The sequence below is a fragment of the Semicossyphus pulcher genome, unplaced genomic scaffold, assembly GCF_022749685.1.
Source record: "Semicossyphus pulcher isolate SPU_LCO1_2020_fin unplaced genomic scaffold, fSemPul1.0.p SCAF_17, whole genome shotgun sequence".
NCBI lineage: Eukaryota > Metazoa > Chordata > Actinopteri > Labriformes > Labridae > Semicossyphus > Semicossyphus pulcher.
In genome coordinates, this window is record NW_027211681.1 from 19523303 (window position 1) to 19551177 (window position 27875).

A 27875-nucleotide genomic window follows, 5' to 3' on the forward strand; every position below is an offset into this window, starting at 1 on the left:
AAGCACAAACACAAGTGGAAAATTGGGGTTATTGTTTTTATACATGATACAATTACAGTTAGCCTCACGTTTTCATGGTATATTATGAAGATCACACATGAAACCAGGCCAACATTTCATGGTTCACCCGTTCGACCTTTCATGGTTCACTTGTTTGCCTTCCCTTCACCTCCTACTAGGGCCGGTGCCACAGATGACACTCTGGTTGGGGGTTGGGAAACAGTCAGTCGGTTTCTCTAGGGCTTCTTCCAGCCGTCACATATGCACTCATGGAGACCATCCCGGTGCATATTTTATTGTTCATACTAATGAGAGAGGTAAAGCATCCTTTTCAGGCGTGTCATGTGTCTGTCGATCATCTAAAACACACCTCTTTGGAGGTCAATGAAGGGCTGATGGCTGTTATCCCTACAGTGCCACACAGCTCCTCCGTGTCTGACCTCCTCTGTCCTTGATGCAGGTGTCACTGTTATGCATTCAAAGTATATTTCTACACAGTGGGCTTTTTAATCCTTGCAATTAAGATATTTGCCATGTCCTGACTTTCTCCTTTGTACATGAATTTGTTGTTTTCTGTTTTATTAAACAAGAACGAAAGAGTGACTCAGGGTAATTAAGCTTTACATTGTGACTGTTTCACGGCAGTTAGGTTTAAAAACACAAATATAAAAGCTGTATAAGTTTTATTATGAGTTCTGAACTGCATGCTGTTATTAGCTAGAGGCTACACAACACTGGTGAAAGACTGCGCCCAGAAATACCCCAAACACACAGAAAAATTACTACACGTACTACATGAACAGTAACTGAAAAGATAACCTCGAGGTCCATTGCCCAATATTTCAAGATAAAAAAACACATCAGATAACTCATAAGCTATAAAACCGCTAAGTTAGCATTAAACCACTAACTGGCTAAAGTTACTGTTAGCTAAGAATTTACACCTTTCACTCACATCATATAACACTGTGAAATTGTAATGTTAGCATTCAATACACTTAGCTAGCAGCAATGTTAGGATGTGGCTGAATGCTAATAACTAGCTAGTGTCTGATGTTAGCTGATGTGGCTGAATGCTAATAGGGCATCTGACAATCGTAATCACCCAATAATTTCCCACATGAACAGCAAGTTACTGGATAGTCAAAATCTGGAGGTCCCTTTCCCAATATATCAAGGAAAAAGTACACATTTGATAACTCATAAGCTAACATCAGAAAACTGCAAGTTAGCATTTAACCATTTACTGGCTAAACTTAACGTTAGCTAGGAATTTACGCCTTTCACTCATATCGTACTGTGAAATTGTAATGTTAGCATTCAAAACTAGCAGCAATGTTAGATAGGATGTGGCTGGATGCTAATAACTAGCTAGTGTCTGATGTTAGCTAATTGGGTGATCAAATATTTACCTTGATATATGGTCCCCGCTCCCTCTGTATTTTCACTGTACAATTCTTTTTCAGTTGCTAATTAATATTAAAGCAGTTAAATTACAGGTCAGATTTACATCATTTTTATCACTTACCACCTGGAACACAGCTACAACCTTAGAATAGCATTTGAGATCCACCGTGAGCGTGACATCACAGGAAAACATCTGAACGTGGTCAATAGGTTTTGACAGTCAGCAAAATATGCAATCTATCTATCCTATGACATGTTGATGCCATAACAACAAACTGCTTCTCTTTATTACAGAGTCTGTACTTCTAAATGCTTTGATCGGTTTCACAGTCCTGAGCTAATACTGTAAGGGCACTCAACCTTTCGGCCCTGTGAGAGTGGTGAAAGAATTAACTCACTGCAATCAGGTGTGTGTGGCACTGATTGGCTTTGATTAAGCCCAGGTGTGGGGAGTCTTCATATACCCTGAGTCTCCAGTGCCCTGGGCTGACTCATTATCTCACCTTCAGAGGTAGTGAGAGGTTCTCCATGTGGCTTCTCTAGTTGTCGGTGTATCTGCAAACACCAACTCAGAACTTTGTGTGTATTTGTGGTCAACTGCCTGTTTCCCAGGGAATAATTTGGGGTGCTGGAGAGTTTGTGTGACTCCAGCCTTTTGGGTTATCAAAGGCCTCCCGGGCAGCCTTTGCCTTTAGCTTCGAGTTTTCTGGGTCTCCTGGACAATTTTGGTTTTGAGTCAGCTGCTTGGCAGCGGTGATTTAGTTAATCATTTTAGTGCTTTATTTCATTAAGGAAGCCTGTAGCGGCTCTATACAGTTTTGTTGTCTTTGTCTTTGTCTGTGAAAACCTTACACATGTCTTCCTGTGTTTGCCGATGTATCTTTTGGGATTTTTGGATTACCTGGCTCCTTGTGGTTTTGCCTGTTTTTGTTGGCTCTTTAGTTGGATTTTTGTTTTATTAAATCATTTAAATCTGCATCTGGGTCCTCACCTTTTTGGGAACACTGAACCCTGACAAATACTACTACTTCTAATTTACATTTTTAACTGTGCACAACTGGCTGTATTTTCTCTTTTTCAGTGGATGGGAGTAAAAGTGGGCAGCAGGCGCTCGTTCAAGTCGCTGATTGTTGAAGTATCTCAGTGTTTGTGTTTGGGTGATGAAAAGAGGAGTGAAAGAGGAAGAGATAAAGACGTATTAAGGATTTAGATCCGAGCTCAGACTCTCATTCATTATCCCAAACAGCAAAGCCCTAAAGAGGAAAATACAAACACATCATCCTCCATTTTAGTGTGTGCGATTATATATGACTGCTTCCCTGAGCTATTTACAAACTCCTATTTTATCTTTCCACTAAAATTTCTATTTGAATTACATTTCTTTTTCCTCGTTTTTGTCCTATTTTGTGAGTTAGCACAGATCTAACTCTTTTCTGTGATTAGCCTTCAGCTCCTTTTATATGCAGCATGTAGGAGACCTTTGATTGATACACACGGGTGATATGCTTTTAGCTACTTGTATTGATGTCATACAGTGTGTTTCTCAATATAGGTCTCTCTAGTGTGCTTAGCATTAAATTAACACTCCATCTGTCGTAAATAAAATCCTCCCATTCAGTCTTTGTTGAGGTGAAGATGGAACAAATGTCAATCAAACCCTGATTGAAAACAGCACCTTTCACAGGAAACGTGTCTCGCAGCGCTTGGTGACAACATAGCGTGTTCTGAACCCTATTCAGCTTTCTGTTCTATACTCTCGATGCAACAACACACCGAACAAAGAAGGACCAGAACTGAAGGAAGCACTTGCATTATCATGACATCAACAACAGTCCACTCCAATTCGCATGATAACTAAAAGTGTAAAAGCTTGTTAGTTATGCAGTGAGTCTGCAAAGCTGCTCGAAATGTGACAGTGTTGATTGTCCTTTGTAGGAACATTGCGTTATTCTCTCTTTTGTGCGTGTGCCGACTACAAATGATGTTTACATTAAGCTCACAAGGACCTTTTGTGGAACAAGGCTGGAAGTAGCGAGACATCACCTCAGAAAACCTTGTATGGACGAGGACATGGTAAACGAGGATACCAATCAAGCGTGGAGCATGGACATAGGAGGCCCCTTTATGTTCCCACAGTCATTGCAGTGTCCTAAGTAGTTGTGGTACTAAAGCCATCTTTATCCAAACTCAACCGTGGCTTATTTTATAATGAACAAGCTGTTTAGGGGCCAGTATGTGCTATTTTGGATGGATAAGACAACCATTGTAGCAGTAACCCCTAAAGGAGGGTGTTGTAATTATTTGGATGCACTTTGTTATATTTGCTGAAATTACCGTCACATCTCAACATCTCAAAAAATGTAACGCTCTGAAAAATAATCTTCCATCTGTGGCCACCAGAGGACTGCAAGAATAAAGGTTGGCTAGTAGGCCAACCAATCACTTAAACACATTGTGTGGAGACTTCTACCAAGCAGCCAAAGCTAGTGAGCTAGTTGCACAAGCATGGCAAGTAGTTTGATACAATTAATGATGACAATGCGTTACTCTCCCCAAAGCTGACTCCTGGAGTTGTCCTGCAACAAGGCAACACTTGTCCATGTTATTGTGGGAGGGACTTTCTCCAGTTTTATACCTTCAAAATCTGGTTTACTCTTTCTTTAAATCATTCAGTTAGATTTCTGACACAGGCTCTGCTCATTGAGACAGCTCTCTAAAACTCCAAGGGGCATAAAGATTGTGCTAAACTACCTCTCCCATTGATGTACATTCATGGCCAGGGAATCATAGTACAATCAACAGTACACATTTGTTGTACTACAAGAAGAAGTTGGTGTTGGAGCCCTAAAGCATTAAGATTAATTAGATCTCCACCTGCATGAATATGATTGGACAATAGTGACTCCTTTCACTATAAATTTGCTATAAAAAAGACCCCAGCTGTGTAATTCCTGCACAAAAATCCAGGGAAAGATCCGGCATATTTCCTGCCATCTAAAGGATTAAAAGATGCAAGCCTCACTGGCCACATTTCTTTCAAACATGCCCACAGGCACTTAAGCATCCAAGCATTTTTAACATCCCACATTATTACCACATTATGTCGGTTGGTTGGCAAATCCAGCAAAATTTTCTTCAGGCCGGAGATATTCTTGGTTTTTAACCTGGCATTCGCGTACATGAACGTAACTGTTTAAGGCATGTTACTGGAGGATACCTCTAGGGGGCACAACAGAGAGCTCAAGCTATATGCATACCATATATACGGGACATAAACAACAGATAAGGAGACACTCAGGGAGGTTACTATGATGTTAATTCTGAGATCACGGCAGAATAAGCCACAGCTTTTGTGTGTTTGGTGGACAGAACACACCATCGGCACCGCCCCCACTCAGTTTCTCCAGCATTTTCCTCTGTGCACGGACGTAACAGTCCTGGACTTGTTTCCATTTAGTTTCGCAGGTGTCTCTGTGACGTCTAAAATATAACTTATGTGTCGCCAGCTGCTTTGACAGGCATGTTCGCCGCTGTGCAGTGGCAATGACACATCGTACAGGTGTGGATAATTGTGGACTTGGTTTATCAGCTTGTCTTCCAAACTTTCTGCCATCATTGTCCCTGCTGCTGTGTTGACCCCGTCTCATCCTCTCTGCCTCTACACTGCTCCTACAACTCATGTGCATACTGTGCACACGTAGCGTTAATTCTTGAAGAAGCGATCAGGCGACTCTGCAGCCATCATGCACATGCCAATGCGTTAAAAGCAATATTTAAGGTATTAGTGGGAACAAAATATGCAGCACAACAACATAGAGTCAGTTGGATGGACATTGCTGTATACAAAAAGAGATTTTGGTTAAACCTAGAAAACGTTTGAAGTCCTCCTGCACTTTCAGACATAAGATCATTATTTGCACATCACAAGATTATTATTCTGATGGGTTTGCAGTTTTAGTGAGAACGTTTGTTTGTAAGAAAGTAGAAAATAACTCTCTAAAGTACTCAAACTTCAGTCATTAGGTGGGTGAGTGCTTCAGCATTTTACTTAGTAAGTTAACTCATAGATAGGTGAAAGTGGATCATTGCACTGAAATTTCCATTTCGAGGAAACTTCCCATTTCTTGGAGAGCCTTCTTCTAGACCACTGTAATGTCCACGTCTCTATGCTGCATGTGCATGCCTCAGAATTAATCAGGAGGATTGTTAATGTAGAAGTTTGAAAGTAGAATGTGAGATGTCACATTGAATAAAAGTGTTAAAATGCTAAGCAGCTGGAAACAGAGTCTTGTGGGCTTATCACTTGCAAAGCGAAGGGTAAAGGTCGGGTCCGGTGTCTTTTCAGGGCAAAGTTTAAAGACAGAGCTGACACTGTGAAGCGGCTCAAACACATTATCCTCAGGGGCCAGAGCCCAGACAGGTGGCTGAGCAGGAAGGTTAAGCAGTATTAAAATGCTCAGGACTAAACTCAGTGATAGATGGTGGGTTTCTCTGCTATTCAGGGGAGATCTCAGGTTTGTTGGGGTAAGCTCATAAGTTTTCGCGGCTGCAGGATACAAGAGAAGCAGACAGTCACTTTAGACCAGGGCGATAGTATTTAGACTCAGTACAGAATTAGACTTAACCCACAAAAATGATGTCTTAAGACGTGCCTTAAGTTATGACAGCAAAGACATTAAATTCTCAAGTAACAATAAAAGAATAAGAGAGAACATGTGTCACAACATACCTTTACGGTACAGTGATAGCAAAGGTGTTAGGCCCGGTGCGTACGTGCAAACTACTGTACAACTGTCTCGATGAACAGATTCTGAATATGAATGCAGATTCATATTCCAATAGAGATGGAAACATTCTAGTTTCCATATGTAGTCTGAGTAAAATCATCCACTAGCATTGCAGCAGCCTTTAGGTGTGAAAGCAAAGGATCCCATCGACCATCATCTGACAACGATTAAGGCTTTAATCGATCTCTATAAAGATTCAGTACATCTACACGCAAGTGCATCTCTACATCTCTAACCTTCCCAAGTTGCTAGTCAGACTGTAAGCAATGCAGCACAAGGAAAAGGAAGTCTTGGCCCGATCATGCAGTCCTTTATCGTTATCTGCCGGCTACAATGGAAGCCCCAAAATATTGTCCGTTGCTCCCAGAGGCTAAATTGTAGTCATGCCGTAGCCTATGGGTTCTGAGATTGCTGTGCAAAAAGTTCGAGATCATTAGTGCAGCACAATTTTGCAGAAATGCATTTAATTTGTTTTACATATATATGCTTAAAAAGAATATCAAACATACAACAATTAGGTACAAGAGTGCAAATGTTGGTGAGCAAAAACATGCTCCCATAAACCTCCACTGGCGTTACGCGCAACTTCAACTGCAACGTTATGAACTAATTTTAACCAATGACCAATATAGATGGACGACGTGTCTCCATCTGCACTCATTGTACAAAACTGAAGCCAAAATAGCCGCCATGACGGGCGCTGCCATCTTGCGCTGGTGACATCATTTGGAGCCAGAGCTGTGTAGCAGTGATCAGCAGGTGGAGCCAGCGTAGCCACTTCCGCTCCTAACTAACTTACCAAAAACAAACAGCAAGGATCCCGCACAGCGGCGTGTGTAACAGCAGAGCAGCGTCTTGTGTTGGTCTGAAGCAGACGTTCACAGATATGGAAACTTAAGTAACTGTAGTGATTGTTTTAGTTACGTCTCCTCTCGCCGTTCCTCCTCTGCTCTGCTGATCAGGAACAGATCGGCTGCAGGAGCCGTATTGGTCGACAGAGCTGTCAATCATCCTTTTTACAGCATCAAATAACTAATTAAAAATAAACTTGTCAGAAAAATGAACACTTGGACGTAAATCAGCATGATAAGAACTAACTATAATGACAGAAACCATGTTTGAGAAAAATGTATTTGACGTGTGTTTTGATTTTATAGTTTGACTCATGTCCCATCTGATAACATGGAGGAGGTGGGCTTTATGACCTATACTGCAGCCAGTCAGCAGGGGGCGTTCAAAATGTTTGGCTTCACTTCTAGGGAGCTGTCATGTCGTCCATCTTTTTATACAGTCAGTGCTTTTAACACATTTTATCTCTTTCACTTAAGGCAATAGTAAAAACACCTTTGAAAAGTTTTCTGTAGCATGTTAGCACTATGACAAATCGTTTCATGTTGTGTATCTCAAATCAATAAAGCCGAATCAGCACAGACCAACTGGAATGAATTACGTGAAAGTCACCTCTCCTGCATCCTTGGCAGCAGACTCAGCACTGAGGTGTGTAATTCATCTTGGATGCAACAACCTTTTGAATGAACAGTCAGTCCACACAGTCCTTCCCGACACAGTGGTGTACACAAAAAGTTTACTACTTTCAACTTTAAAAAGCTGCACTCAATCGATGCCACAGTCACCAGCAGAGCGAGAGGAATTCTGAGCACATTGGCACAGCTGGGGAGTGTTTGGCCCGTGCTTTTGAGGAAACGGAGGGTTTTTAAGTGCTGTAGTTTTTCCCATTGGAATAATATCTCTGAGTGTCCTCGGCTCCTGGAACAGGTCCTGTGTGTTAATGTGCTGATTCAGATGTGCTCAGAGCTTCACTCAGTCTGTCGCTGGGCCTTTGAAATTCAATATTTTCCATTTCAAACAGTTCACTTACATGAACATACATACATCGCAAATATTTTGTGGAACTCGTTCACATTATGTGAAACAGGTGGGTGGAGCAGTGAGAGTCTGAGCAGCTATGGCTTTAGAATGGTGTGTTGTATAGGCGTTCTCTGAATCCAGGGTGCACTCATCTGACAACGAGGACTGCAACCTTGGAAAAAATAATCCCACAGATGTTTTTCAACATGACATCATTGACTTTAGCTCATTTTGACATGTGTTACGGATTTAAACCACCGACATACTCGTGGTCCGTGTCATAGTGTGCAAGAGACTTGCAGATATCTCCAGTTTACCTTGCCAATCGCTTTACCTGAGTAGCAAAAACTAATAGGAATTTTTCGGAATAATCTGGAATTCCATAATCTGGATTTTTTTGAAATTTTCTCTTCATTGAAAGGAAGGACAGTGGATAGAGTTGGAAATGGGAAGAGAGAATGGGGGACAACACGTGGCAAAAGGCAGAGGGTGGGAGTCAAACCCGGGTCCACCGCATTGAGGACTGTAGCCTTTGTACACAGGCCGCTGATTTACCCGCTGATCTAAACCAGCGCCTAGAATTCCAGATGTTTAGACCTGAAAATGTGACCGTAAAACATAAATCCAATTGGCCATGACAACGCTTGTTTGTGATAACTAAAGCTCAAGCTGTCGATTCTAAAATTACAGCAGTAAGCAATCTTAATCTCAGTTGATGGTTTAAAATGTACAGCCTTAAACGAAACCGGGTATAGCTTTAGAATAACCAGAAGTCCAAATTTAACAAAGAGGGGCCTGTTCAGTAGAGAGATCCTTGAACTATACATTTTACGTTGCTATTGAGTCCCGAAAAATCTGATTGCGTAGCAGCCACATTGCCAGACAGTTCAGTTTTCAGAGCAAACGGTTCAGATTTAATAGACGAGCCCAGAGTTTTAATCTCAGCTTTAAAAACAGCTGCAATATCATCACGAAGAGCTGAGAGAAGTTCAGATTTGAGCGCGGCAACATCCGTACCGGGGGGCTCCATGCCGCTAGCCTCTTGTGGTGAAGCGAAGCCACGACGAGTCAGGAAGGCGTCGTGCGGCCTCTGGTGTGACTGAGAGGTGCTTGCTCCTTTATTAACCTTTAGCTGCATTTTAGCGGGTTTTAGTGTATGAAAACTACGTAACTGTGTTAAATGGAAGTAATTTAACACATAAGCTGTGTGAAATGAACAAAAAGTGGCCAATGCCGGTAAAAACAAACTCTGCAGTTAAGTAGCTAAGTAAGTAAGCTAATCATTTTAAAGTCTCTACACCAACAAAAAGTTGAAGCCGTTGGCCTGTTGGATCAGATTATGGGTGAGAATGATGCATACATGAAATCAAACTAAATGCACTGTCAAAGGTTTCTCAAAAAGAGGTCAAGGCCATATAGTTGACTGATCGGAAATGTGCACAAAACATGTGTGATCCCTCTGAGGGCAGAAACTGAAGAAGAGATTGATGGCAATCGTAGCATTAGAGGGGAGGCCTGGAGAAAGTACCTGTGATGTGGTTAAAAATGTATTGTGGAAGCTGTAAAGGCCACAAAATGACAGCAAACTGCACATTAGTAGTGTTTCAAAGCCAAACTACGATTCACATCAGGTGGAGGGCGAATCCATAATGCAAAGTATCCCTTCAAAGCCGATTGTGCTGCAGTTTTGAAGTGGAAAGGCTGCAATTTGAGATCAATGGCCTAAGTGTATTGTGAGCTCCACTCCTCTCCTCTCTTGTTCACTTCACTCCACAGAGGAAAGGTACTGCCGCACAGAATATTTAAGCGTCTCATTTAGATTGATTCGTAGAGCTCCACAGGAACGGAGAATCAACGTATTTGGATAATGTTCGGTTAGGACAAAGTCTAAACAATATGTATGTAAAGTAACTGCAGTTAAAGCACTTAAACAGATCAAATACTGTTTTATGTCTTTGAGTATAACTTGCTGCTGACAGGCTTGTGTGTTAGACTTTAAATTTGCTTTTTTGCCCAGGTTTTTTTGCTTGTCGAACATCCAACAGTCTATTTTGAGTAACCTCTGACCAGTGCGGGTCATTCTAAACCTGCTGGGAGCATTTATTCCAGCCTGTGTTTGTCTGGTCATGAAGAGGTGAGCTGTGTTTCAGTGAGATTCTTGTAAGCAGCCAACATGAAGAAATCTCTCAGGACTGTGGGCTAGTTTTTCCTCTATTTTTACTCGTCTTCAAACACACCGAACTCTTCGTTGTTCTAATTATTCAGAAGACAATAAAGGTGCCGTAGACCATGACGACCATCTGTCTCAAACTGCCAGGGCAGATGATCTGTGATTGTTTACCAGGACTGATCTTTGTGATTGAAAGGTGGCGCCCTGATGACCCAGAGGTTAAGTTGGCAACCATAAACCTCAACGTCCTCTGTTTCACCTCGGATCAGGATGTGATGAATGTTATTCCCCGTGCCTCATCCCTTCACTTTCTGTCATCTTTGTGCTGTAAATCTGGTTATAGTTTTAATACTTTTATGCCTTCATGACAGCCATAGCCTGGATAAAAACTCTAAGGTCATGAGTTCACCTCCATCACAAAATCCGGAAAACATTAGTTTAAATGAGCTTCAGTTCTACCTTTTAAAAGGTACGTTTAACACTGTTAGACAGGAGCGTCATCTCTTAGGGTGGGTTCACACCAGCCGGTCGAACCGAACCCTGGAGCGTTTGTCCCCTCGGTGCGGTTCGTCTAGGTGGTGTGACCGCCGGAATTAAACTCTGGTGCGGACCAAACAACTGGACCATGGTGTGCCAGAAAAGACGGGTCTCGGTCCGTTTCCAAACAAACCACGGTCCGGTTTGATTCTGGTGAGAACGTAAACAGACTTAAAGTAGGACCAAATACAGGAAACAAACCATAATACTTCACTCGCGTCCTCTTTGCATTGTGCCATTACAATGAATTGTGGTGTTAACATGTTGTGGTCCTTTCACTTATTGCTGCGAGACAGTGCTGGAATTTAACCTCAACTGCAGGTGAAGCCATAAACCTACATGGTCACGGAGAGTAAATTTGACTTATGAAACTAGTTTGAATCTGTGACCCTCACTGTGACTGTGAATGAAACACATCCTGTGTACACTTATTTCGCCTCGCTCGCTGAGATCTCTCCATTTGCCCCTCACAATAATTTAACATCTTTTCTCTTTGTGACGTGACTTTTTGTGTGTTGGCATCTTTGTATCGTCCTCCCACTGAATGCAGAAGTCGCAACTGGATCTGCGTGCTGATGAGATGAAGCCTCCGAAGGATACTTTGTGTCCGTGTGACATTTAAACTGAATTGATTTATCATGGAGCACGGTGAGAGGATGTGGTGTTGGTGTGTGAGGGCGTGTGTGTGTTACGCCCCTTTAAACATTGTTTCACAACTCTTAAATCTGACCTTCTCCGCTTGTACAAACGGGTGTTTTAAAGAAAATGGAGGTTGAAGACACCAAAACCGACCATTTAACCGTCTAACTTTGCAGCAAAATCCTGATGGACATGCACTATAATTAATCAAAACCACATTTAGAGTCACATCACTGCATTTGTGAGATTTTATCCTTAACACATATTGTTTACAGACATCAAAAACTCACTTTTAATGTATTGTAGCTTCATCAAATAGACATTCGTACATAAGCATGATCAGTGATTTAGATGCTGCTTCTTTCTTATGCTAACTGTTAGCTAATACAAGATATATTATCATGCCTGGGGCCGATGTTTGGTTGCATGACTACTTAAACAAACTTCACTGAAACTTTTCTCTATAATATCAAACATGCACGCTCTATAATATTTGAAAATCATGGACCACACAATACGGGATATTATTATGATTTTCCAGTGCCAACATCGGACCACCTTGTGTGATCCCGTATGATCTCATGTGAGAAGAGAAGGACATACTTTATTAATCCCCGAGGCGAAATACACTCTGTTTTTACAAACATGCTCCGCACACACACATAGACCCGAAATACAGACATGCACAGACAGGGCTCTATGGACATGCATTAATGGGGAGATGTGAGGAGGCTGCACAAGGACATGCGCCCCGAGCTGTTGGGGGACTCTGTGCCTTGCTCAAGGACTGAATCCCCCCCCAACAGATTCCCTGCGAACTCTGGGAAGCAGATGTTAAAAAAAACATATTTACGTGGTGCAACAAAAGAAAATGAAAGTGTGCTTTAGAAATGTTTGAGCTCAACGTTGATTTCATTAACGAAAATTATGACGAAAAATGTTTTTTTCTCATGACAAATATGAGATGTTTATGAGCTAAAAATAGATCGTTGATCACACAACACGTATGTTTAGTTTTCGTTAACGAGACGAGACGGGTCTGAAATGTGCTCACAGAAAAGAGCGTTTTACGCGTCATTGGACGCCTCTTCCACACAAAAAGGAGCGATCACTGGCTGTCTGCTGCAGTCGATCTGTTTAAATGAGAAGCAGTGATGAATATGTCAAAGGTTTTTAACGGTAAATTTCAACGCTGCTGCTGCAAATAAGGCAAGAGAGCTACTGTAACCGTACAGCTTTGTTCTGTGGCTTTACATGCGTAACATTACGTCCCGGAAGTTTCCGTGTAACCTCAGCTGAGGATCTTTGTTGCCAGTGCAGAATATCATCAGGAAACAAGTAATGTTCGGACAGATAAAAGAGTTTACAGCAGATTTAACCTGCATTAGGCTAATTCTTTTACTAAAACTGGATTAAAATGTTTTGAGTTTCCGTCGACGACAACTAGACTAAAACGACTATGAAGGATAAAAATGACTAAAATGTGACTAAAACTAATACGCCTTTTCGCCCAAAGGCTAAATCTAAAATAGCTGCTAACGTTAACACACTTGTTTGAGCTTAAATCTGAACTTTCCTCTGTCAACAGAACAGCTGTGCCCTAAAAACATTACATGTTTCGCGCTAAATCCAAGCGTAGGAACGGGCATTGCAGAATGGGGAAGAAACATGCACCAATCTACCTGTTGCAAGTCAGTGTACCATCAAAATTTAAAGTTTGAAGCTGCTATTTTTCAAAATAGCTTCATAATGTTGTTTTTAATTGTCCCAGTAAGCTACACCAGTTAGCTAGCTAGCTAGCTAGCTTGCACAACAACTGGAACTGGGACACCTTACAGGAACAAAGCCATTGTTAGCGTCACGTGTTCTTTTGCTGCTGTAATATATTCTGTATGTCTGAAAAGATTAATGTACGACTGTTTGTTCAGGTGTGCATGATTGTTAAATTTTTACTTATCGAAGTCAGTGTAGTGATTTCTTTTCCCTGCACTTTCCCTCTCTCTGTGTAAGCGTCACGTGGTTCCACAGCACTTTATCCTTACCTGTTTGCCCACAACACCGACCCTCATAACAACCCTTTGTGCTGTGTAAAGTTAATTAGCGCTGACATATTCAGTCCATGCAGTCATGAACGTAGTGTTTCTTACTTTTAGTGATCTTGACATTGCTCTGAGCAGCGCTGCAGACACGGCCTCTCTCTGGCCTGTGAATTATTGCCTGAATTAATTTACACTCCTGTCACTGTTTTAGTAGCTCTATTTACAGTTGCCTGTCTCAGTTCTCGCGTTGCCATGAACACAGCCTAAGAGTTCAGGTTGAGAGATCCTTGTGTGTTGGTGTGTGTGTGAAAGGCAGAGACGGACACGCACAGACAGGGTTGTTCCTTCTTGGCCGTGCATGCACATAAGTGGATGTTCCTGTCACTTCATCTTCTTTCTGATTGTCACAGTGATGTCTCAGAGCTGTCCGTCAGGAAAACATGGGAGATCACATGAGGAACATTGTCCACGGAGCCTCAGAAAAGTGAGATGTCAAAGGGTTTAAGCAAAATATTTATATTATATACTGTATCTATGACTGAATATTTCCTTTAAGGGTTATAATCTTATGCAAACAAACTAAATTGGTTAAAATATGCATGACAGCGCGATCCCTGCCCTGCATATTTGTTTAACTGCTCTCCACTGGGAACCGAAAAAGGGCAAAAGATGATCAGATGCAAGCCTACACGGCCCAAAGGGGCAGAATGAGATCCTTGTATCATTTATGTGACATCTTACCTTTGCAGAGACAATGTCTGTCGGTGAAAGGAAGATGACATATACTTAGCATAAACAGTAAATATTTCAAGCACTGGTGCTCCATGCGACTTAACGTTGGCATACATTTTAAAAATAGCACCACGTCGGCAAACAATGAATAATTCAATTACATATATATAAAAGCACACATGCATGTTTTAGCAATCGTGGTCTAATGCATGTTTATATATAGCAGTGGCTTATAGTATACAGAAATGGAATAAAGCGCGGATGGTAGCTCAGTCTGTAGGGACTTGGCCTGGGAACCGGAGGTGGCCGGTTGAAGTCCAAGTACGGACCAAGCGTGGAATTAGGGCTGGTAGCTGGAGAGGCGCCAGTTCATTTCCTGGGCATTGTTGAGGTGTCCCTGATCAAGGCACCGAATCCCCCAACCACTCGGGTCACATGTCCATGTGCAGCCCCCTCACGCTGACATCTCTCCATTAGTGCATGTCTCTCTCCATAGGGTCCTGTTTGTGCATGTCTGTATCTCTGGCCTGTGTGTGCATGTAGCATGTTTGTAAAAACAGAGTGAATATATGTATGTCTTCTTCCTCTAAATGGCATAAAATCCATTGTACATTGTACAATTATCAGGACTAGGTTGATTGATTTGAAATGACTTCAGTTAGTCTACAACAGCTGTGTCAAATTATCTGCTACTTCCTGGCTATTCTTATTCCTTGCATAGTCTTGTGTCTGCAGGGAATTGAACATACACTCAAGGTGTACAGCAGTACACCTTTTTGTGCTGATGTAAAGTTTTTATCAGATGTTTTTTACCTCTCTGATGTGGTGCAGAACAGGAAATTCCCTGTTTTTGCGAAATCACAGCAGAGTTGTAAATAAAGGAGTAGACATTGGCCTTGAAAAAACCTTCAATCTGCTAATCGATGTTTAGACAGAATATACATATCAAGCCCATGTGCTACATCAAGCACTCAAAATGCTATTTTGTGCGAACAAGGTACCATTCGTTATCAAACTGTGGTTCATATTCCTGTGCATGGGGTAAGTGTATAAACAGAGAGACAGCACAATTGACCAACCTTTATCCCAAGAAGTGCAAGGCTCCTGCTTCGAGTATACTGTAGGTAAGTGAAGTTGATTATAAGTTGTCGAGACGACTTTAGTCGCTAGCTCATCAGAATGCAATGGTTGGCTCCTGGTTAAATGGGCTTTCCTTTCCAGGTTGTACCAAGGGGTGGTACTGGTGTTTGCCACTTATGCAGATGATACCACTGTTTTTATAGTCCAAACTAAAGTGAGGCTTTACTGTAAAGGCAGTGGATTGTGAAGGAGTTGTCTCTCAAGGAGACTTAAAGGGAACATGGTCAAGTCCAGGTCAGATGCAAACCTGACAGCAGAAGGTCACATCTTGTTTCTTTCGGATTCTCTGTCTCCTTAGGCTGACTGTCAGATTACACAGATGTTCTGATAACACTGGACTATCTCAGTCCCTTAGGATACAAAGGTCTTTGAAAGCTGAACTTCAACCAAGACGCTACACTACAACAGTGGTCACCTCTAAGCACATGCCCTCTTGAGAGCTGAAGACTCACTTGTGACTTAGATTAACTCAGGTAAGCATATTTCCCTGTTTAAGAACCAAATACCCAAAAGAGCTTTGGCTGGTTGAACTCTGGCCTTATCTGGTTATGAAGTGTATCTCTACGCATAATGAGGACTTAAATACTCCTCTCTAGAAAAGAAACCTTCAGAATTGGATGGCATAACACAGTTACACTTTGTAAAATGTTTTTATGTAAGACATCTACGTCTCTAAAACCTTTTCAATCACAGCTCCAGATATCCATCACATGGATGCAGGAGGGTGTTACCAGTTTAAATGGATGAAGTTGGTGTCTCAGAATGTGAATCTTAACATGTCGGTGGGATTTTAGAGCTACAGTAGGAATACGGCTGTTTAGAGCAAGTTAACCACCTAAAACTATTTGTCATGTAGCTTTTGGGTTTACAAGAGGAATGTCGTCCTTTTTCCTGTTGGAAAAGCTTTAGTCCGGACTTTCGGATTTTACTCGGAAAGTCCGATTCGTTTGGACGAACATGCATTCAAACTCTGGTGCAGATCAAACCACCGGACCATGGTCCGCCAGAAAAGACGGGACTCGGTCCATTTCCAAACAAACCACGGTCCGGTTCAATTCAGGTAAAAACGTAATTGGACTAAAAGTAGGACCTAATATAGGAAGGTAGGGTTGTTATCGGATGTCAACACTTGCGGGGGCAGCCAGGCAGCAAGATTAGTATAGGACAAACACGGGGGAGCGGCAAGATGATGGCTCTAATAGAAATATGTGCTGACTAAACATTTTCACAAATGCTTGTCGAAACGCACAAGAATACGGAGGTAATCAAACTGCTCAGTGAGAATGGAAGTGATCCAACTGTGGAACAATGTTGGTTAAAAGTAACTCGGACAACAACATTCTCTTCTTCTTGTTCTCTTTGTTTACTTCAGGGAGTTTTCCCACATGGAAATTCTGACTAATCAGAGAGCAGTTTCCTCATGCATCAAAACTTTTGGTCCGCTGGTAAAAGCTGCCGTGTGAACACAAACCAAACTCGAGGCAAATATCAACATTGTAACAATTTGGTCTTTGAATTGGATCAAACAAACGGACTGTAGCTGTGAAAGCAGCATTAGTCTCCTGCTTTAGGAATCTGGAGAGCACTTTTGGCCCTGGTTTAAAAAAGTCTCAGTAGGCGACATGTTGGGGTGAACGGAGCTTCTTCTTTTGACTTCATGCTTGCTATAAGTTACCATCTCTAAAAACATCACTTTGTGTTGTGTAATTCACTCTGACTTGTCCCAAAACACAGACACATTTAACTTTCCATGTCTGAAGAACTCATTGCTTTCTCAGACAGACTCTGCCTCCAAATATTCTTTAATGAGATCATCGTTATGATGTTGCTCGGCCCCTCCTCTGTAAGATGCAAGATGCCTAATATCCACCACCTTTGATTGCAGCTTCTACAGCAATTTGTAACCAGAGGATGCGAGCAAAACAAGTGCTTCATCTCCCTGTGAATGTTGCCTCAGGTGAGCCTCTCAGTTACTCAAGGACAGATGAAGTTTTTAGACCTGGAGCAAAAACACATTCTTCCTTGTCCTTGGACTGAACTCATGGCCTTTGAGAAACCACAACTGTCATAGTTTGCTCAGAATAAAAAGGCAGAACATGCAGCCAATGTAGAAAATATTATATATTTAGTACTGAGTGCTAACAATAGCCAGCGCTCGTGTTGTGTAATTCCACGGTATGCATGGCTTGGGAACATGCCATTTGAAGCGGTACCTGCAGCTGCACGGCTGCCCAGGCTCCTCATATCAGAGGGGTTTCCTGCCGAGCCTGCATCTGCTCATGTTGATTGTCTGAGCTAACTCACACTGGGGACAAATGAATGCATTAAATGAGTTAGGACACACACGGCCAATCATTTGTTTACCAAATAGATTCAGTTACACGTCCTGCAGGGGTTCCTTCCCACAGTCCCTCTGCAGCCCTTTAAAAGCTTGGCAGCTATGAAGTAGCAGGTGCTTGTGTATAACTATTTTATGTATTTTGCAACACAAAACTGATCTCATGCTGTATTTATAACCATGCAGATTAGTCTTGTCTGACCAAATCTCTGCCTGCAGTAGCTCTTACCATTTTGTAAACAATTTAACTTTATTTCTGCACATTTGGGACAGCAATCACCTTTTTGTTCAGGCCAAGTAGCATGTCCTTTCTATAGCTAATCCTGCTGCAGAGCCTTCTTGCATCTCTGTCCTTCATGCAGCAAGAAAAAACTCAAGTATCATCATCTTGAAGAATGAAGCTATTCCCTCAAAATGAACAAAGAGGAGACAAGAGCAGAGTACCAGAAGGTCCACTCAAGGAGAGGATGCACAAGAGCATCCGTAGCAGAAGTCTTTTATTGAACTAACACATTCCGTCATTGGAAAACTATTAGCGACTCGATTTTGCAGTTCAACTGGAGGTTGCATTTAATGAGGTTTTAGATGGCAGACTGCCCAAAACTTAAAGCCTGGATCGTGCCCAGAGAGACGACCAGCTGCAAATGACGATGATGAGAAGATACATTCAAGATTGTTTGCAAATATATTGTAAGGCCTGCTCTTCATTTTTGAGTGGTACAAAAAGTGGAGAGTCTGATGTAAAAAAAATAAATAAAAAGTACACTTTTGGAACATTGTCTGCTTCGGGCCCTGCAGGTGTGAAACACTCATTCACATTCACGTACTCCTCCTCTCCCAAACAAAAAGTACTCTGTAGAGGTCAAAGTACAACATGCATTATAGACGCGCACATGAAAAATTAAAAACCATAGATCGTCATTGGTCACATAATTAAAACTGTCTCTTCCCTCCCCCTCTCTCTGGGACTCCACTTTGAAACATCCAGGACTCACCCGTCTGTGACCACGGAGTGACGCTTCATAAATCATAATATGTGACTTAATTAACTATCATTTCAAACCCTTCTCTTCCATCTGCTTTCCACATCTCGCTGTGAAAACTGCTTTGAGAAGAACGGGGACGACATAATGCTCTTTAAGCGCACAGACTTCTGCATGAAGCAGCGTGAGGTGTTTGCAAATGGCACGGACGGCGGGTACAGACAGTTCGCTATCTTTCTTCATCTCATGCGCTCTCTCTCTCTTTTCTAGAGAAGATGGATGTATCTCCACCAGCTGCCTCGGAGAGGGTCGATGATGGTCGCTTAATACTCTGATCCACTGGCTAATGCCGACTCTCTCGAGATGAGAGGCTCTTCAGATGGTAAAATGCTATGAGTAATGCCAGCAGGCGGTAGTTTTTTTTCTGTTTTATTTAATAAGGACATATTAAATTCTGATTTTATGATCTATTTTTTTCTTACTGAATTACTACCCACTTCTTTTTAAGTGGTCCTTACCCAAGATAGGTGTTATTTAGTGCAGGGCTGGTATGTTAGATTTTACATTCTCCTCATCCTCATGGTGTACGTCTTCCTTTCTTTCCTTCATTAGGATGTCTCTCTGAGTCTGCTTTGACCTGTATTTCTCCCCAGTCCTGCAAACATCTTCCTCCTGAAGCATTTTTAAGAAAGCTCATCCGGGGTCAGGGTCCTGAAAGCTAATGGTCAAAGCAGAGTACTGGCGGATCGTGTTTCTTACCTCCATAAAAAGCTCACTTAAGAACTGCGTAACACAAAAGCAAGATATCAGGATACGTCGGTCTGTGTGTGATATTTTCTGCCCCCAAAACAAACTGTTGGCCAAAGGGGGCAATCACATAAACACATGGGGCAAAAGATGTCTAAGTAAGGAAATTAAACTTTTCAAAGTTAACTTTTAAATTGAAAAAGAGAAAAAAAAAGGCAAAATCGAGGAAAGGCTGACGAGACGATTTGCCCCGACAGAGTTTTACAAACCAGGAAACATTAAAGGTGTTTTTATGGGTGCTTTAAAGGTGGCTGTAATCGAGATTTTTAAAGTAATAAATCCAATGACTGTGTAATGTGGATAGTGTTGCTTCTAGTTATAGACCCTGAAAAAAAATGATGGTTCCACTCTGCTGTTTAATGGAACAGACCTCAACTGTTGAGGTTACCTTACTTAACTCTAAAAATGTACAGTACACTACCTGCCCAGCACCGAAACAACAAGCAAACTATGTGTCATGAGTTCTTATTGTTGAGTTTTGTATTTAATTTATTCTGTCGTCTTGTCACGATTTATTCTTAGTTATGTAATTAATTTGTTTAATTGTTTAGATCATTTCCTGGAGTTCACTGTCACAGTCCTGAGTTTGGTCTTTAGTGTTTCCTGTTTTATTTTGTACGTCTTGCCCCGTGTGGGTCATGTCCTTCGTTTCTTTTCCCGCCTTTGTGATTGTGTGTCCCGCCCTTATTGTTTTCACCTGTGTTAATTAGTCTCACCTGTCCCTGTTTAGCCCCTGTGTATATAGTCTCTGAAGAGTAAGCCTTTGATTTTCCATCTGCGTCTGGGTCCTCTCCCTTTTTGTTTTACCTCAAACCGTGACACTATGTCACAGTCCTGAGTTTCCTGTTTTATTTTGTAGTTCTTGCCCCATATATATCATGTCTTCTTTACTTCCTGCCTTTGTGTTTCCCTCCAGTTTGATAGTCTGCCCCGCACTCATTAGTTTCACCTGTTCGGCCCGGACTCTCTTACTCATACACCTGTGTTACATCCACTGCCAGCCAGTTGTCTTGGTTTCTTTGCCAGTTCAGTTCTTTCAGTTCAGTGTTTGTGTTTGCCGTGCTGCCGGATCCTAGCCGGTTCATTCTGATTTTTGATTCCTTGTTTCATTCTTCAGTTGCCTGCCATATCTGTAAGCCCTTTCTTTTGTCATCAAACACCTTTGATTTTTGCTCGTACATACCTGCCTGCGCTCTGTGCCTAAATTTGGGTCTAGTTTCCCTGCTCTCAAGTCTTTCATGACAGAACACCCCCGTTGGATTACGACATGATGTGCAGATCTTTGCGTTTACACCTGGTGTTATAATGCGTTCTTTTGATTTCAAATTCTGCCATCTCTACTTCTATCTGCTTGTTTTGTTTTTTAAAAAGGGAACTTTTTGATGACACATTGGCCATATCTACTTAAAATTTTGATCTTGTGAATTCGCTATGATTGCAAAATTCCTCGACGTGAACCTTAGAACCTCAGGAGTTTCTTGAAGTTTATTTTCTCTAGTACGAATCAGAGGAGGTGTTGGAAACGTTTTTGTGTCTTCTCTTTAGTTCTATTTCCTTCAATCCCTCAAGCCATTAAACAACGTTCACTTAGCTCAATGATTAGATGTGTCTGGGATAGGAACTAGAAAGCAAAGAAGGGAATGTTCAAATCAGTTGAACTGGACATTAAACAGAATTTACCCTGCTGTCTACCTAATGCAAGTCTGTGTAATGTCCAATTGAGCCAATGTGTGAACAGAGCATTCACAATGAACGAGTCGGCGTATTGATGACGTTCATTTAAGTGAATTCTTGCATCTTCCCTTTCTGCTTGCCGGTTTGTTGCGTTCAAATCTTTTGTCGATATTGTGGATAAATCCAAACAGAATACTGACCGTAAAATACGGAATATAAGACGAAGTCTGTTGTGGGGGGTATCCCAGAGGGGAAAAGGGTTTCCTACAGCTGTTTATTAATAAAAACATGTGTACAAGTTATTTACATTTAATTTCATTTAAAACACACAGAAATTACAGCCTACCATCTAGTTTTACAATCCTGCCAGCTACTGGTATAGTAGTTGAGTTCAGCCTACGGTAACATTGATTGTTGTGAGGGTGGCGGCTACACTGGTATCATCTGTGTAAAATACCGTTACACAATAAAATACCTCTCTCTGCATTTAAGCTAGTATACTGGTTGCACGGTTATAAAGGACACAGCCCAGTTTTTAGATGAAAAAACGTGTTAACGTGTTTACCCTCAAATTCCACAGGATCCGTCTCCGTTGCATTCAGTGTGCGCCGCAACCTCCGGGGTCAATCGCCCATTCAAGTCAATGCCCGTGACTCCACAGCACGCGCCGTGCCGACGTCTCCGGCGCGTCTCATCGCTCTGCTCCGCTAAAGATACGCGCCGGGTCTATTTTTGACGGAGAGCAGATTGTCACACACAAAAACAGCATACAGCATCCGGTCATTTCAAAATAAAACACCATGTACAGACCGGTACAGACTCCCGTTTTTTTTCCGTTTTCATAGCAACAACACTGAAATCTTGAAAAAAGAACACTTTTGATTAAGTAGTGTACTCAGCCATGGTAGAAGCACAAAAATCACGGAATGATCTCCAAATGAGCGGATAGTCAACCTCGGAGGGGCAAACTGAACTGTTGTTTGTGTGTTGCTCTGTTTAACATCGATGTTATCGTATGATTTCACATTAATGTAGTTCTCCCGCGATCTTGTGATCTCATGAATCCAGCTGCTGGGGTGTCAGTGCTCCGCTGTGCTGCGGATCAGACACGCTTCCTGTGGGCGAGGGCTCATGCCGTCTGACGGACCAGAACCGCAGCGCAGACAGAACGCGCCGGACACGGATCCTGTGGGATCCAGGCGTAATTTTACCGTACATACTGATATCAAGTCAAAAACAGTCATAATGGTTAGTCCTCCTTGTCTAGCAAGCTCTACCCAGGCACTACCCCTCACCCAAACCTAACAAAGTATTTCCAGTAGTAGAACATGTCTGACACAGAGGATCATACATTCCAGATTGTGTCTGTTTAGCTGTCAAAATTCCCAGCTGCATCGGTCTGCAGCTGGAAGTGTGGAGTAGCACATTGACCACATCAGGGTGTGCCTGTACTCGGCAAGCCTGGCTATAATGTGTAACCTCTCTATTTCACACTAGCTGTGCCATTTAATGGATTCTACAGCGCCGACACATGCACTGCCTGCCATGACACTCACACTATTTCCAGGATGACTTGTGCCTTGTGTGTCACTAACAGCCACACTCGGAGCCGTTACTGACTGCAGTAAATGAGGGAATTGAGCCAGCAACACCTCACTGCACCCATTCACACGGTGAGAATTGCATGTGTGTGCGTCACAGTGTAAAACCAGAAATACACACACACACACACACACACACACACACACTCACACAAAGCTATGAATTATTTCAGATGGAACAGGTCTCGTGGCAGGCCCAGGGAGGAACAACAGACCACAACAGACCGTCCTTATCGTGCGGGGACGGTGGTGGATGCAGTGGCATGAAAAGGTGGTCATGTGGTGACTTCACACAACACTGTTCACAACACTGAACCCCCCAGAGATTAAACCACACAGGGCAGAGCACAGAGCAGGACATTTTCTCTGACCTTTTGCCTACATAGTGCTGATCCCTGCTGCATTGTAACAGGTATTTAGATAAAACTCTTCTCATACGTGCAGAACTTGTAAAGCTGTATCAGTTTTGGACATCCAAAACCGAAGGGACAAAAATTACCAAAAACTTTAAGGCAAAACTAACTACATATTTCAAAAACTGTCCATCCACACACTCCCTTTTTTGGATTTTTGGACCAAATCAGAGACTAGAGGAGACTGGATTTCATAGGCAGAGTATCAACGTGTCTTCTTGGCTGTGTTCTTGAATATTCAGCCAAGGAGAGGATTCTTCTGATCTCTTGACTCATTTTTGAAATGGGCTTTCATTCAGGTTTTGAGGAGGTTGGTGTTTTTATACTTCATTAAATTCCTGGATCACATTTTTTTATTTAGCCAACAGCAAGGAGGCTGTAAGGGCAGTAAATGACATCTTGTTGCATGCTGATTCGGGCAAGGACAGTGTGTTTCTCGGCCTTGGTATGATAAGGTTGACTATGGCTTTCTTATTGTCAAATGAGGTGGTGGGTGGTTATGTCCCTGTTGGAAGTCTGTGACTCAGTTTATCTCCAACAATGTGTGATTAAATGTGGTGTGCCACAGGGCTCAATCCTTAGAACCCTTTTTAAAAAAATGTTTTTATAGTATCTTGTCTTAAAGTATACGTATGCACCTCTGGGTCATCTTATGGGGACACGACATCTTCTTGCACATCTACAGTATAGCACGGTTAAGTGTCTGAAGGTCAGGGAAACGGGCAGCATAAATGTGTGAAACAACTGCTATGTAAAAAAAAAAAAAAACCTATTTAAAATCCAAGCAGAGTGCCACATTTAATTCTCAACATTTAAGCTTCATTAAGGGTCAATCTTGTTCTGTATTTGGAGCAGAAGAGTTTCATTAAAACTCTGTGTCAGGGCTGAAGTGGGACTCATTTTCAGTTGAGAGTTTCATGCCTCAGACCAGCCCACTTGAGTTTACAACCCATTATATGCTGCAGATTTATAGACCAATAATAGCTTCACTACCACTGTAATCATCTGCTCTCCGTGTTAATCACACCGTTTGTCTAGAGCATCACCTTTTCTAATTGATTGCATATACGTAGTGTCACAACTTATATTGAGTTTGTATTATAATATGATATTAACATTGTAGAAGTGCACACATATTTATGAACAAGCTCCTCCATTTTTCTTAGCTACCAGGGTGACAAGTCCCCTGAAAAGGAGTGACTGAAACAACAGTAGTTCAGTTTTTAACTAGAAGTCTTTATAGGAGCCAGAAACAAAAGTGAGTGTATAGGTTTTTCCCTACCTGGCTGCACATGTTTGTGAGTGTAGCCTACCTGATCAATTTATAACATGATTGTGTTCACCAAGCCTGTAACCGGCCTCTTGAGGCCCAACAACCAGCCTGACCCACTAGAAATCTGTTCTCCCTATTAGTCACTCCATGCCCGCACTGTGTTGTGTCATTAAGTTTGGTAGTTGGCAACACACATTTTGATCTTGGAACACATTTTTGAACATAAGCTACCTGATGATTTTCTGAATCACTCATGAAGTAAAAAAAAAAAAAATAGTCATTGGATTCACAAAACATCTCCCCTGCCTGGATGACGATGTCTTTTCCAGAAAAGTGATGGGAGGGTCCTTACCAAAATAAAAGTTGCTTAAATGCTTAAAGAACATATGGACACATTTTACTACTTGTAACCTGTAGTGGTCTCTTTGAAGCAAAGCCTGAAGAAGCTGGATGCTGTTACAATCCCACTAAATGATGAGACCCATTGGCTATCTTTTTACAACAAGATAAAAGGCCACGTTTTTGGGGGGTTGGTGTATCCAGCGGTTATTCAGATTGGTGATGCCAAGACTCTCTTTTCAATGTGCTGGTCACTGTTAACAGTCCAACTAGCAACTTAAAGATTCAATCTCGAAGATTTCAGTTTCGTTCTCTTTGGCGCCTCTAATGGCGATAAACGGTACTTGTGGGAGAAAGCTTACCAATTTAACTGAGTGTCCACGGTTGGCCTTCATCTGAGCGTCCAATTTGTCTCTCTTTCGTTGGATTTTCACTTACTTTTGAAGTTGTATCTGTAGTCATCCATCTTTTCTTTGTTTGTTCAGCCATAGTAGATTACTGTTTACTCGCAACACTTGCAGAGAGCGGAAAAGGCAGCCGCTTAGCTCCGCCTACTCTCTCTGGCAGACCAACCACTGCTTGGTGATGGAAAACGCTGCCCACAAACTGGGCGCCGCGTGTGAATTTTTCCGCGAATGTTGCCACAGACACCCAGTCCATAATATGCTGCAAATGAAATGCTTTCATCAGTGGACCATAGGCTGAGTCAACATTTTGTTACATCATACAGCGATAGCTAGTTACTTAACAGACATTTATTTACATGTAAGTCTACGAGATTATACCTCTATGCTGCAAGAATAGAGTTGGAGTTGAGAGACGACATCTACGACTGAACTGTCATCTGCACTCGCAGAAATCTGTTTAAAGAGTTGACTATAGTGCTAAATATTCATCAGACAACAGCTGATAGGCTCTATGGTATGTTGGCAAATACTTTTTGTCCTGCATACAACCAAAGCCCTCTGCTATAGATTCTGCAATCATATGCAGATAAGTTTAGAGATTACAACGCCAAAAGTGTCAGACGTAACATGGAACACTGTTACTACTGAAACTAACATGGGAGACTGTAGTTTACAACCTTGTAACAGTCAGAATTTGGGTAATGTAAACCATGCTAGAGGGTCGAGCTGTGGTGGCAGAATTATTACAATGGCCATGGGCTATTTGGAAAGTGCTGACATACGATATTATCCTGCAAACGAGAAGAAGCAAATCACTAAACTTTCCCAGCAAACTTTTCTTGGTGCTCAGCTTTGTGGACTGCCAGGGATGAAACATGGGACATCTTCCTTATGGAATTAACATCACGAAGCACAGATGCCAAAGAGCCATTCAATATCCACAGAACATTGTCTATGGTTAAACACATGAGCAGCCCAGACAGTGTTGCTTTTAATGCGAGTACTTTGTGTTTTATTTTGTCTGGCACATAAGAAAGATATGAATGGACATTGGACAGGTGATGATGCACAGAGTCAGAACTGTATTCGAGGATGTTTGGATACCATTGAACCAGGTTTTTACTATGACTGTGTCTTTGTTAGAAAGTTAATTCAGAGATGGTTGTGGATCATCCTGAACTTCTATTTTGTGTTTGTTTGAAGGGACTCGGCTTGGGAAGCGGAGGGTGGCTGCTTCAAGTCCCGGTCGGACCAAGTGAATTGGGGTAGCTGGTAGCCGGAGAGGTGCCAGTTCTCTGTCGAGATGGTCCATTGACGCATGTCCATAGGGTCCTGTTTGTGCAGTACATGTGTGTATTTCGGGCCTATGTGTGTGTAGCATGTCGGTAATAACAGTGAAAACACTGAATCTCCCCTCGGGGATTAATAAAGTATGTCTTCTAAAGACAGATTCACCTCCACTGTACTGGGGCGGTGACATTTTAAAACCTGGCAAAAACAGACACAAAAATTGCTTGATGTTGCTACTTTAGTTATTTAGTTCATTCAGTATATTCTCAGTTTCAGCACTGGTATTTTAGTATTTCCTTCTTGTGTCTCGTCTCCTGCTTCCAATCAGAAAGTAGTGCTTTTCTTTGTGCTGCATTTCCTGCAAACAATCAAACCAGGGAAAGGGGGAAGTCAAAAACAGAAAGCAATTTAAACCTGCCCTGTCAACACGGCATCCTTCCCCCTTAGGTTACACGTCTTCACACACCTGCCGTCAGTCACGGCTTACTGCGGGAGTCGAAATAAAAAGTACAGTGCGACGGGAGAAGTCGAACCATCTGGCAAGTCGTTTTGATGAAAGCGGATTATATTAAGGAAATGAAATGGATAGGATAAAAATAAGGTGGCCATTTTGTCCTTCAGACAGTAAAAATCCGACCAGTGTCTATTTATATGCACTCTATTTTTAGCCGGGATGGTGCCACAGAAATTGACACATTGAAAAGCGGCGCACGTGACAGACTTAGCCTCTGCAGTTCACTGCCTCCACTTCCTTGCATACATCTGTCTTTTTTTTTTTCTTTCCTCTCCTCCACTGTCTCATTGAAGTTTGTTTTTCTCCTCTCCCTCCCTCATGTCGAACTCATTTTCTCTCCCCATCCTTCCGTTCGCCGTCCTCTCATTCAAATTCTCTATCTGGCTCTATCTCTCCCTCTCCCCCTCCGCTCCATTCAGTCGTGAAGCTCTGACTACACAGTCACGTTTTGCTTCATACTTTCGCAAACCCCTGAAGGCAAGCCATTTCAGGATATTTCGCAGCGGAGCAACACACAGACTCTGTCACTCTCATAGACGTGGGCACACAGACGCGCAGCATACACCGACGCACACACACACATATAACTTCTTTTCGGCTTCACACGTGCGTCCTTAACCTGCCACAACTGATAGGGTTTAACCACACCGAGACGTTTTGTGTGCCGTTTTGCAAATAAGCCAAGCGGCAACAATAGCAAGGATGGGATTTGCTTCAGGCAAGAAACAGCACAATTCATATATAGATTCATAAATGTATGAATGCAGCGGAGCTAAAAATAAAACCAGCTTTATTTATCTATTTTCTTCTACCTCCCCCCCCACCCCCGCCCGTTACTCCCACCCTCCCCGACCAAAATCATTCAGCTCATGCTTCTGCTTTGCTCTCTGAGGAGATGTGCTAAAAATAGAGGTGT